A 13,383-nucleotide genomic window follows, 5' to 3' on the forward strand; every position below is an offset into this window, starting at 1 on the left:
CTTCTTGTCCTTTTCTTCAAAATAATCAAATAATGAAGAAATATTATCTAAATTACCATCATTTATTATCTGATCAATCAAATCTTGAGTGTTCATTTTCTTCTTACCAGTTCTTCTTTTTGGTTCAGGTTTGGACTGCTCATCTGTCTTAGGTTTCCTCTTATGTACAATTGTAATCTTTGACTTCCGAAGAGTCTCCTTGACTGGTTCTTTATTTTGTTCCTCTTTCTTCTCCCTCACAACTCTAGAAAAAATACCTTTCCTTTTGGGAATCTCCTTAATTTCTGCATCAGACTCTATTTCTTCAAAACAAATAGTCATATACTGTCGGGTAACCTTTGGCTTCTTCTTAGGTGGCTCTACCGATGTCTGACTAGAAGGCTCAGCTGAAGATTCTTCTAGTTGTTTGGAAGTCTCTGTTGTAACCGATACCACATTGGGTGTGGCCTGAGATGCTTTCCGATCTTGCCTTTCATCTTTCCTCTACTGCTTCATTTCTTCCTTCCTCTCTTCTTCTAAAATTTTGAGTTTCTTCTCATCCTTGGCCCTATCATGACCTTCACTTATCAATGTCTCTGCTGCTACCTTGGTCATCTTCTTCTAGATTGTAGGAGCTACATGTTCCTTATGAACTTTAAGTCATTTCTCTTGGGAAGTACCAAATTTTTCTTCCTTCTCATCTACCAATGCATGCAATAGATGTTGTACATAGGCATCTAGTGTGGCCTCGTCAACCTCATAGCCTATTGGAATTATCCATATTATTCTAGGTTATACAACCTCCATCATACATTCATCATCATTGAGCATAAAAAAAATGGTATCCTTATACTTCTCTATTATAGATTAGGGAATCCGGGACCTATTCTTCATTTCCTCTTGAAATATCTTGAAAAACATGCATAAATTTGCTTTGCTAACCTTGTCCCCTTGATTATCCAAAATTTGTGCAATTTGTGTTGCTACCGAGCGGTGGAAAGCCCATTGAATCTTGCCAAAATAGGGAACAAAGCCCAAAAAGTAAAATACCAAACATATAACGAAGGAGCCATACCAAAAGGTATTCTTCTTGTCTTGCTTGATCTTCTGGAGGTTAGTCATGAGTTCTTTCAACATTACAATGCATAGATCATAATGGGCATCGTCCTTAATCATCTGATGTGCCATCAAAATTGTATTACCAAAGACAAAGTTTAACTGGTCTGACAGATAAACCTTATATCCGATAATCATCGCTACAAACTTTACATCTATATCTTTGAAATCATCTACTCTTAGAGAACATCCATCAAAAGTTGCACTAGTAAGTTTATTCAGCTCAGTGTTAGATAACTTACACCTTGTGCTAGGAACACCTCTGATTTTGTGCAAACAGGTGACATTTTTAATGACTTCCTCCAAAATCTTGTATGACCGATCCAACCGAATGAATTCTCCGTGAATGCATCGCAAGACATAGCATACACATTCAGCCTTATCAAAAGATGGAAAATCCATGAACTGTGTAAAACCCTTCCTCTGCAAGTATGCAAATTCTGGTTTGCGCTAGTTGTCAGAAATTAGGTTTTGGGTGACAACATAAGACAACTCATAACCTCCAAGTTCTTTGATATCGTAGTGGATATAAGCCCTAATATCCCCAATATGAAGAACTCCATGATAGAATTTCGAAAAAGCACCCAATGGTTCATCCAAAAGAGATTTGTATGGATGCTTCTTGAAAATGGGATGAGGGTGGTTCTTAATATACAAAGGAGTATCGATGTAGGATGAAGATGAAACCATTATAACTAAACACAGAAACTAGGGTTTCTGAAAAATGAAAATACCTTGAAAAACTTTCAGGAGATCAAATTGCCTTGAAATAAAGTGCTCGCTTAGATCGCCTTGAACTCTAAAATACTCTAGAAATTCGCTTGACTGATCACTTTGTGAAGAAAATAACTTAACCTTTTCCCTTTTATCTCTGTTAACCCTAATTTTTCACTATCATAAATGCTATCGAGAAGCATTACCTATTCACATAGTCTGTGAGTAGGTTCCAGTAAATGTCTGAAATCTCCTATGTACCCATCTGCAATCAGAATTTTATGACTACACACCTAATCCAAGGTATTTGCATGATCTTCAATGATTTGCCTACCCCTAAGGATGAGTGCCTTAGTTACTGGTTGTATCTGCCTGTGGTGTATCAGATCTTGCCTATCTCATCTCATGCTCCTTCTTGATGTCTTCCACTTTTTCTTTTCCTTTCTCATTTGTATTTCCATTAGTTGTTGATGGGTTCTTACTTCTGCAATATTTAGCAATATGGCCAACCTTGTTGCATGCATAACAAACAATATTGTTTTTCTGAATTACCTTGTTAACCCCTTGATTTCCTTGATTTCCTTTTGATCTGCATTGGTTAGCCATATGTCAAAATCTACTACATGCATGATATCTTACATTTCGAAGACCGGTGAATGATGCATTGTTTTGATTATTCCTATTTTTGCATTGACTAGCCATATGACCATATTTATTGCAAGTAAAGCATGTACCATTGAATTTGTGAGCATTGGGTTGTCTTACCAGTGATTTCTAGTTGTCCTATTTCTTCTTCTATCCAGATGATTGATCTTGTTGTGCAGTACCGGAGCTTTCTCCTTCTTCATAACCAAGACCTCTTTTGACATTAGTATCTCTCAGATTCTTCAATAGTTCATCAAGTTTAGCAGAGTTGGCTTGAAATTTGTCCTTGTACTCATTTGTAGTAACTAGGTCATCTCTCATGATTATAATTTGTCTCTCAAGTATCTGTTCATTGTTCCGAGATTGGACCAATTCAAGTTTTAGCATATCCTTCTCATGAGTCAATATTTTTCATTCCTCAGATCTATCCTTCAATGCATGAGCCAGGTTTTATTCATTTTTCTTTTTGTCCTCAATCTCCTTGCACATTCTCATGGTTAGGGCTTCCATCTCATTATTCAAGATGGTGTTTTCCTGAGTAAGTTTCTGATAGTGATCCTCCATAGCATCTTACTAATCATTGTTCTGATTTTGCAATTGATCACAAAGTTCCCTTCTCTTAGCCTTGACAACTGAAAGATTTCCTTGCAATAAAATGATGTTCTCTCTAGCTTGCTATAATTCATTCTTTAGTTTAATGTTTTCCATATGCTCATTATCAAGATCCTCAAGAGCAAGTCGATGTTGCTGGTGCAAACTGGTTTCCATTGATTCCAAATTCTAGATCTTCCTCAAGTGGTTAAAATGCTTTTGAGGAACCAAGCTCGGATACCAATTGTTGGAATCCAAGAACACTGAGAGGGGGGGGGGGGGAGGAATCAATTTTCTATCGATAGTGTTAGTTTTGAACTTATTACTTATCAATCGGTTAACAGTAAATAAAATTAAAGTGCATACACCAAATAAAACATAAAAAGGAAACACCATAACAACAAGCTTTATACGTGGAAAACCCTGTAAAGGGAAAAACCACAGTAGGGATGACACCCACAATATCTATATACTTGATCAAGGTATACAAATATTACATGAGAGGGTCTACACATGCAGAAAGGATTCCTACCTAGAGCTCACTGCTCAAACAGAAAATAAGAAGTCTTGCTAACTTACATAATATTACAAAGTATTTACAACTGAAAATGAACTTATAAAATGCATCTGACCATGCTGGATAAGTTCTGGTGAATACTTTGATAACCTTCTCCATATACCAGTTTGTTGATGCTTTGTTTAGCTACTGGTTATGCTATGCACATGAAACTACAAATAGAATTCTAATCGCTGACCAAAATACTTACTGGAAATATTCGCAACTAATAATTTGCATACATCATACATATGATCTATCACTGAAAAGATCTTCTTAAATATCCTTCTAACTTTACCATGTCAACTTCAATGAGAAATATAAACATGTGGGCTACTAAAATATAATGAAATCTAAACATAATCCTAATGACCATGTCGACCATCACATGTTACCACAAATCCATAAAAGAAATAATCGGTACCAAAAGATTTCCTAACTGGTTCCTATCCATTATCGGGTTCCATATACATGTTATCAAGATCGGAACATGTTACCGAGATGGAGACTTAGCCAGGTATGAAGTGAATGCTGGTGTCGGTGTAAAGCAATGTGAATACCAATACCGATTAAAGGCAATGAATTCCATTTAACCAAACAATGAAACCATTGATCTTGAGATAGTGAGTTGCCATCAATGACAACCCAAAATGCAATTAACTCTTACCAAATGAGTGTCAATTGCCAACAATCTAAGCATATAAGTTGCTTCCTCATTATTAGATTTCTCTTGGTATCATTAGCTTTCTTCTTACCTACAATCTGAAAAAAGAGGCTTTCAACTTTGGACATTCTGGACCCATCTATCCACATCTCCTTTTAGATTAGAGTTCCCATAATTGAACTATCGAATAATGAGGGAGGAAAGAATGACATCCCTATCTTCCAACAATCTAGCATTGAGAGCAAAAGAGTCCTTAGGATAATGAGAATGGTGAGGGGCATTATTAAAAGAGATGGAGGCAAGGACAAGATTATGATTGGATAAATTATAAGGTATAACCTTCAAGTTGCACCTTTAACCATCCTTCTTACCCTTGAACCAATCTTGGTTAAAATAGAAATGATCCAAGCTACTATAGATTATTTTCCTTCCCTATTGGAAGTTACACCATGTGTACCTAATGCCATTGTGTTCAGACATTTTATTAGCTAAAGGATCTAATAGTCAAAGTTTATTCATCATTCTATACAAAAAATATCTCATTAGGCTTCCACTCAAAAGCTAAATATCTGGATTTATCTTGGGGATTCCCTACCATATTAAAATCCCCTCCTATGATTGAGGGAACACCCTCCATCCGAGTTACCCATTTCAAGAGCTCTATCCTCTCCCTATGGTCATTTGGGACATATATTGACGCTACCCCAAACTCTTGCTCTTTAACTCAAAATCATCCAAACAACCCTAGTGCATGGGGAGCAACCCCATCTCTTAACTAGGTTAGCCCATTTTTAAGAGATTAAGATTGCCCCTCCACCACTCCCTTTATAGTGCTAGGTGAAAAATTGCTCAAATTACCTCCATATGCATTTCAAGTTAATATCAAAGGTAAATTGGACCGACTTGATTTATTGAAGCATCAAGATATCAACATTCTTATGCAATTTCAAGAATCTTTTAATCACATACTTTCTGCTAAGGGATTCCAGCCCCCTTATATTCAATAAGATACATTTAAGTTCCATATCCAACTATTATGAAGAGGTGTCCATTGGGGCCTTGAAATATTTGTAGCATTTGGGCAACTTATTAGTAGATATCTTCTTGCTAGATGATCCAGAGGGTATGCCCCTCTTTCTTTTCAATTCAAAAACCTGATCAGCCCCAGGGGGGAGTTAGAGATTTCTTACTAGTCTCAGGGATTCTTTTCCTTTTATTATGTTCCTTTCCAGCACCAAAATTGACCATAACATCATATAAGACATCCTTTGTAGGAGATCCTTTGTAGGGGACAATAGCCCAATCAACTTCTGCCTCAGGGTTGATATCCAGAGATTCAGGGAGCATCACCTACATACCACTTGAGCCATCTAAAGAATCCCTGATTGCTAATATAGCTATTACTAAGTGATACTATATTTTTAACCGTAGATATATCTCTAAGCATATTAGCTAATTTTTCCTTCATAAGACCCATTTTTACTTGAATTTGTTGCATATCCTCCTCCATATTTCCCACTATATCATCCAAATATGAGGGAGCTAAAATCAAGGGCCCACTTGATCCAAACTTTGATTCTTTATTCTCTTTTTCATGATTCTTTATTGGTATGTAAGAGTTACTTCCCTAGCTCTAGTACATGGTCTTGGCTTGCTACAACTTGATAATCCTAAATTCTTTTTATTTATCAAACCTTGATTAAATGATTTTAGAATTTTTTTGGGTTAAAAAAATTGAAATTTCAAAAGTAAACCCCTACTATTTCAAGCTACTAGAAAATATAAACAAATATATCAAATTGCAAAAAATGTAACTATAGAGAGAATTTGTGAAAAATACTTAAATTGAAATAAATTACTCTAGATGAATTTAAATGACTTCAAATCAAAATTATAGGTGGATCAAATATGCCCTTGCCCAACCATCTATATTTTAAAAATTATTCTTTTAATACTTTGAGATTGAATTATGGAATCCTCTAATTTTATAGTAACTAAAAAATGTCTTGAAATGACCTCTAATATGAATTATAAAAACTTCAATTTTCTATAGATTAACTCTCCAAAAGTTAGAAAAAGAATCACCAAATTAATATAGATATGCACTTCACAGTTCGATCTCCTGAATTCTTTTTATCCTCACTTCTTTTTTGGATGCATGCCTTAATACCACTTAAAATGAAATTAATTGTACAAGAGAAGAATGAAGTGAAAATTAGCTGAAATTTCCTTCATAATAGTCATTTTTCTTGCATGTGGTACGTATCCTCCATCTTCCCACTAGATCATCCAATAAGGAGGGATCTATAATCAAGGCCCCAAATGATCCAACTATTGATTTTTTATTCTCAAGATATACACTATTGAGCATCATATGCTAATGAAATCCTAGTTATAGCTCCACAATATATATAATGTTCCTTTTGAAGGTAAAATAACCATTGTATTCATGTAGAAGGTTCTCGACAAAAATATTACTAATTACACCCACTATGTATGGAACAAAAATTTAGAGTCTAGGAACTCTCGATGGCTCCATTATTTGCATCTTCAAATTAATCTATTTTTATATTTAATTGATAGATCTACTCAAAATAATCTATGTCATGTTTAAGCTCAACTGCATGTCCAAAGTCTGACAAGGCATAATAACATGCATCCTTACTATTACAATATTTTTTCTCTATAATTAAAAATCCACCTTACTAATTAAACTTTTTCTACAAGTTGTCCAAATATTCTAATGGTATTGGAATAAAGGATCTTGAAGATATTTTTAGGATCATTTATTTGGAACCAACAAATTCACATTTAACCATTATTACACACTACAAAAACTCCAACTCAAAAATGATCCAAAGATTCTTATGAAAGAATGGTTCATGTCCAAAAAAATTGAGAATATTCATTCAAATCTTCCATATGGAAAAAATATAATTTTTTGTCTAAATTATTCGATGTATCATTGAGGTGGTATCTTGAAATATTTCCCTCCAATTCATTTCAATTGTCGTTAGAGTGACACCTTTTTGTCTCTTCTTCCCATAACCATATACTATTATGTTGATGTTATGAAATCTCCAAAATATAAATTTTATCACTTAGATGACATTTAGGGGTCCCCCATCCCTAAAAGTCTCACCAATGTCTAAAAACCTCAAAATTTCAATAGCCATAGCTTTCTTGTATAGATTTGAAATGAGGTGCACAACTATTTTAAGAATTATAGCAAATAAAATTGAAATAAAAAAGAATTTTAGATGTAGCCTCTCTATCCAACTGAAATGAGTTACCTATTTTCATATCTTGATGAATCAAGACCAATATTAGCTTAACTATAATCCATAATTCATGATCCACCAATAGGTCTTCAATTTTGTGATTCCAAAGCTAAAAAATTATGCCATCAAAAATTTCAATCTTCAATTTTTAAAATTGTTAACCATTTCCCTAATCTATGAATTTAATTAACCTAAAAATAAATTCACTAATAACCAAGATTAATGTAAAACTAATAGTTACATTTCCTTGCATTAGTCACCCATCACAAAATTAGCTTTCATACAAAAATTTAATAAGTTTGATAAAGTATCAAACCCTCATCAACTTAATATTAATACTAATATAAGAAATCATATTAGTATCATAAGTTAAAACAAAAAATATATATTTAAAATAATAGAAAAATAAATACATAACACAAAGGTTTATCCTAGGAACGTCTTTTGAGAAAATAATTATTGACCAATAGCACCACTCTTTATGTGTTTGTAGTAACAAAAAGATTACAATACAATGAGAGAATCAACTGATGTTATGAAGGAAATTTTCAAGTCACAAAAAAAAGGTTTTGACAACATGCTTCTATCTTCCATCAATCTCTCTAATATCACATCCCAAACAATTTATATATAGACAAGGACCAATGTAATAAATTTCAAAGTCAACTCTCAAATTTGAATCTAGATCCAAGAGCCATTACAATATCTAAGAAAAAACTCATATTATCCTTACCTTAATTCCTATTCTCAAGATGATGTGTCTTCATATAAACACACTTTAATACAAACAACAAATTTTCAGAAAAATGTTGATTCAAATTATAGTATGTCATTGTTTTTTTTTTTTTAAATGTTTTTTTTATACGTGAATAACACCTTTTCCACTACAATATTCCGTGCGGATAAAAGAGTCATAGCTATCCATATCTAATCATAGAGATTTTCTTTTTTGTCATGAACCAACAAAACAAGAAGATTTTAACGTATTTTCCCTTCAACATAATCCTCTTCATTTGTGTTTCCAAATCCTTGTTCCCAAATTTGAACACTTCAACTGATAGAGTTGCATTGGACCTCATCCTCTCTATCTAGATAGTATATCCCAAGCGTCAACAATGGGAGGTCAGATATCAAAGCATAAATCAATGCACCAAGAAATGCAGGTTTTGAAAGACCTCCATGACACAAAAGGAGTCGACTTCCCCGGCTCAGACTACTACTCGGCCAATGGCAATCACAAAGAATGGATGTTGAAGCTAAACTTGAACTCAGTGCGGGTCAGAGACGTCGTTTGGCTCGACACCCATGATTCAGCAACCGATAAGATGGGAATTCCACTACTGACTTGCCCACTTGCCCAGTGCCAGGTGTTAGCGTAATATTACCTGTAGTTCAACTCTCCGTAATTTACAGATAACTGTTGATGCATGCTCCTTACAATAAGCTGTGACTTATGAAAACTAGTGATTGCATGCTATTTGCATGATTTATGCTCTCTTTGTAATAAGCTAACTAATGTGAATAGCAAGTTAGTCCTCACAATCTACGAAAACTTCACCGTCATTTCTAAGGTTACTATTGTATAAATCTGTATTTGCATATTGTAAATAATAAGATGGTTAATACAATTCCTTTCTTAGCTGCTCTGTTTTATCTTCTGTGCATTGGATCTGCAAGTTTGTCTTTTTTTTCTTAGCTAGATCTATCTTGTGCTATGCAGCTATAGCTGCATAATTTTACATGGTATCAGAGCAAGTTTGCTAGGAAGAAAAAGCTAAACACTTTTATTTGCAGGCACTGAAGATAGAGCTGTTTTAGATTGGAATAACCATTGTATTGAAGGTTTTGTTTTGTATCGTTTTGGAGATATTTTTAAGGAGTGAATCATGTATATGTATAAGGGTTACAGATGTAGGTATTGTGGGAGCAATCAACATGGGTATGAATGGTGTCCCCATTTCTCACATAATGCCTTTCTACTCTTTTTTGGGAATGCATCAGAATCGTAAGCTGCTCCTTCTCCACCTACAAAAACAGTTGATGTACCTTCACTTTCACCTATGAGTTTGATAGAGATATTGGATTATTCGAATGCTACTTTAGATTCTTTTCAGCAGGTTCATTCTTGTCGTCTTGATGAGCGAGATATCATCCTATCAAACATTTATCATTTGTTTGTTGAATCTCTCTAATCATGATGACAATTTTGAGGACGCGTGTCTTCTCTTTAATGTTGGCTCACATCAAGTTGCATCTTCTTTTGGTTTGGATTCTCTTGTTCTCTCTCAGCCACTCCATGCTACTGTCTTGACACATCCTAATTCATATCCGAACAAATCTCACACTTTAGTGTTTACAGTTCTAGAATCTTGTATGGCAGAGTCGCAGTTCACCATCGGATTGGAGAAACATGACTATTTTTCAAAACCATTCATCTTGATTCCTTCATACATTTCACTTGAGTGGGAATTCAGCAGTGTGATAGCTCGAGGTTTCTATCTTCCAAAAGGAAGAGGCATCATTTGTTGCAAGGGAACCTACTACAACATTCGTTTTGCTAAATTCTGTATTGACGTGCGTTCTCTTCTTTGTGAAGGCACAACTAGCCACTTTCTGCAAGACCTTCTTTGGTTGCAAGACATTGTAGCATATTAAGTGTCATGCAAAGTTGGTGTTTATTTTGAGGGGGGGTTTTGTTCCCACTAGGTTTTTCTTCTTTCCTCTTTTCTTTCATCTTTTATGTCTCCTTAGTTAGACTTGAGGGGGGGTGTTAGCGTAACATTACCTACAGTTCAACTCTCCATAATTTATGGATAACTGCTGATGCATGCTCCTTACAATAAGTTGTGACTTATGAAAACTGGTGATTACATTCTATTTGCATGATTTATGCGCTCTTTGTAATAAGCTAACTAATGTGAACAACAAGTTAGTCTTCAGAATCTACGAAAACTTCACCATCATTTCTAAGGTTACTATTGTATAAATCTGTATTTGCATATTGTAAATAATAAGATGGTTAATACAATTCCTTTCTTAGCTTCTCTGTTTTATCTTCTGTGCATTGGATCTGCAAGTTTGTCTTTTTTTTTAAAGCTAGATCTATCTTGTGCTATGCAGCTATAGCTGCATAATTTTACACCAGGAATGTTCAATCTATAATCAACTGGTGGGCAGCACCAGAGGTCTGGATCTCCGGGTTGAAGCCTCCCGTCGGGTCTGCCGCGGGGTACTGAAAAGCTATAAGGTCGATTTAGTCATCCGTGATATAAAACGGTTTCTGTCGGATATGGAATCGGAGTTTCTAATCGTGGAGGTCCGAACTAAAGACGGGCACCAGGAATAGCCCAAGATGGATAAATGGCTGACGGACCAACTTGGGGATTATCTCATACATCAAGATAACCATGTCTTTGATAAAACGTTGGATGAACTTCTGCCCAAAAGGGTAATTTGCCTGTGGAAGCCTGCGGCGAAGGGCATTGTTCTGGAGCTAGGTTGTCTGCTCTGGAGCTCTGCTTATTTGAAGAGCAACTGGATTGATATCGACCTCCCTTTGACCAAATTTAAGAGTAATTTGAGTCACCTGGCAAGCCATCCGCCTGTGTTGTCGCGTAAGTATTTTTAAAGGGTTGGAAACACGGTCACTGCGCAACCTGATAACCCTGTTGTATGCGTCAAGCCTGTGATGAACCGTATCAGACGATATGCCAGATTGTTCATTTCTCAAGTGTTTAAGAAAGGGTATGGTGATCGTTTGCAGATTTTGTGTTGTGATTTCATAGATGGAGAATTTATCGATGCTTGTATATGAATAACGCGTGCCCGAATGGAAGGCAGGGCTTAGTTATATCTTGGTTTTTTTTGCCTGTCTGATAAAGTGGACTGGTTGGGAGGGATAACCAAATTTTTTTGAGTACAAGAATTAACTCTTATCAATGATATTAGTGATAATTTTATTATTTTTTATTTTTTTTTGGTAGGTAATAGGCGGAAGCCCCATTTTTTATGGAAGGTCAAGAGTCACAGCTTAGAATTCATTTTAGATGTCCTTATTGGGAATAGAACTTGGGTCTCCACAATGAGAACCCAATGTTTTAACCAATTAAGCTCAACCCCTTGGACAATTTTATAATTATTTTTAATTATAATCATATATTACAATTATTTACTCGTGATTGTTTTTTATTCTATTTGAAATTGGATCAAGCTTCTCATGTCCAAATGCAGTTGTATTTTTTTGTTGATTGCTTTCAAATAATGTTAGTTAAGGTAAAAAGTCTAATAAAGTGAAGTGGTTGCGAGGTATAATCAAATGTTTGTTAGTATAAGAAATAACTAATAAGTAACCAAGGAGATTAAATGTTTTCTTATTATTAATTAAGGAATAAATAGGTAATGATAATTTTATGATTATTTTAAATTGTATTTATGCATCAAAATGGTAAATAATTGTCTTTGAGTAATTAGATGTTTAAGAAAAATGTAATAGTGTAAAAATAAAAATAAAAAAAAGATTCTTATAATCTATTTGTCATGAACAATAAAGATAACAAATATATAAGTAATTGAAGAGTAAGTAATGGAAGAGGGGCAACAATTTAATTAAAGAGATACTCACCAATACATTTGGGTATTTGGGCTATCTAGTTTGCTAAATTCATTAATCACAATCTTTTTCTTTATAGTGCCTCCACTCTTGTTAATACACGTGGTGAACTCATCATAAGCCAATCATCTTCATGAATAAATTAAGAGATATTAAATTAATTTAGATCCAAATAAAATATAAAGCAAATTTAACCTTCTAAAAGAAAAATTAAAACAAATAAATTGAGGTCATTACCAATTTCTTTCTTTAGAAGTTATTAATTACATATAATTTTTTACATTTTTTTTGCCTGTTTTCAAATGTTTTTATTTGAGAATTATGTTAGTAAATTAAAATTTATTATGAAATTAATAAAATGAGTTCAAATTAACATTTATATTTAAAAGTTTTAGAGATGCCAGGAACTAATAGAAATATTAAGATAGCCTTCCACTAGTGAACAAATGCACACAAAAGAATGTTTATCATTTAATAAAAAAATGTCTATAATATACACTATATATGTGTGTGTGTGTGTGTGTGTGTGCAAGGTAGAGGAGGTAGGAAGATACAAATGAACAATTAACTACCACTCCACACATGTAACACATGTTTTCTCATATGACAAGTTGTTCAACATGAGAAAAATTTGAAAAATTTCTCCAATTCTTCTTCCAAAAATTGAGATGAGAATATAAAACATGTACCTTACCTTCAAAATAATTCCTATAGTTTTGCTAGACTCTTTTGTTGAGAGAAGATAAAAACAATAGAACTAGCGGACAATTAAATTAGAAATAAACCAACAGACAGATTTGATTGCAAAAGAGACCATGGAAGTTTTTAAATATGGTTCACCAAAAGGATACATCCACTTTGAGTAGGGGATTGCTCTTTGTATTAAAATCAAGTATCATACATACTCTTACAATATATAAATATATATATTCATCCTATAGCAATATACACCCAAAGACTAACATTAGCCAAAATATACATAACCTTTGAATAATCCTATATTTAACCCCATCGTGGGAATACAAGGAAAAGGGTAAGAATGGTAGCAAACATTACAATAGGAGGGAATGATAGTGGTGAGCACCAAGAATAAGGATTGGGCTGCAATAGAGGTGTGTGTTACACCAACAATCTCCCACTTGAAGTCCAATCCTAGCTGCAAGAGAGATGCTCAGAGATATTCCCCACTCAAGGCTTATTGTCACAACTTGACAATACCAAGAGAAGT

The 13,383-nt window shown here is 34.1% G+C and overlaps 1 pseudogene; it reads left to right on the plus strand.

The window, feature by feature from the left end:
- Positions 1 to 8,661: 8,661 nt before the first annotated feature.
- LOC131069897 (uncharacterized) lies at positions 8,662 to 11,393 on the plus strand (annotated as a pseudogene).
- Positions 11,394 to 13,383: the final 1,990 nt, after the last annotated feature.

Source organism: Cryptomeria japonica, chromosome 7 (assembly GCF_030272615.1).
Source record: "Cryptomeria japonica chromosome 7, Sugi_1.0, whole genome shotgun sequence".
NCBI lineage: Eukaryota > Viridiplantae > Streptophyta > Pinopsida > Cupressales > Cupressaceae > Cryptomeria > Cryptomeria japonica.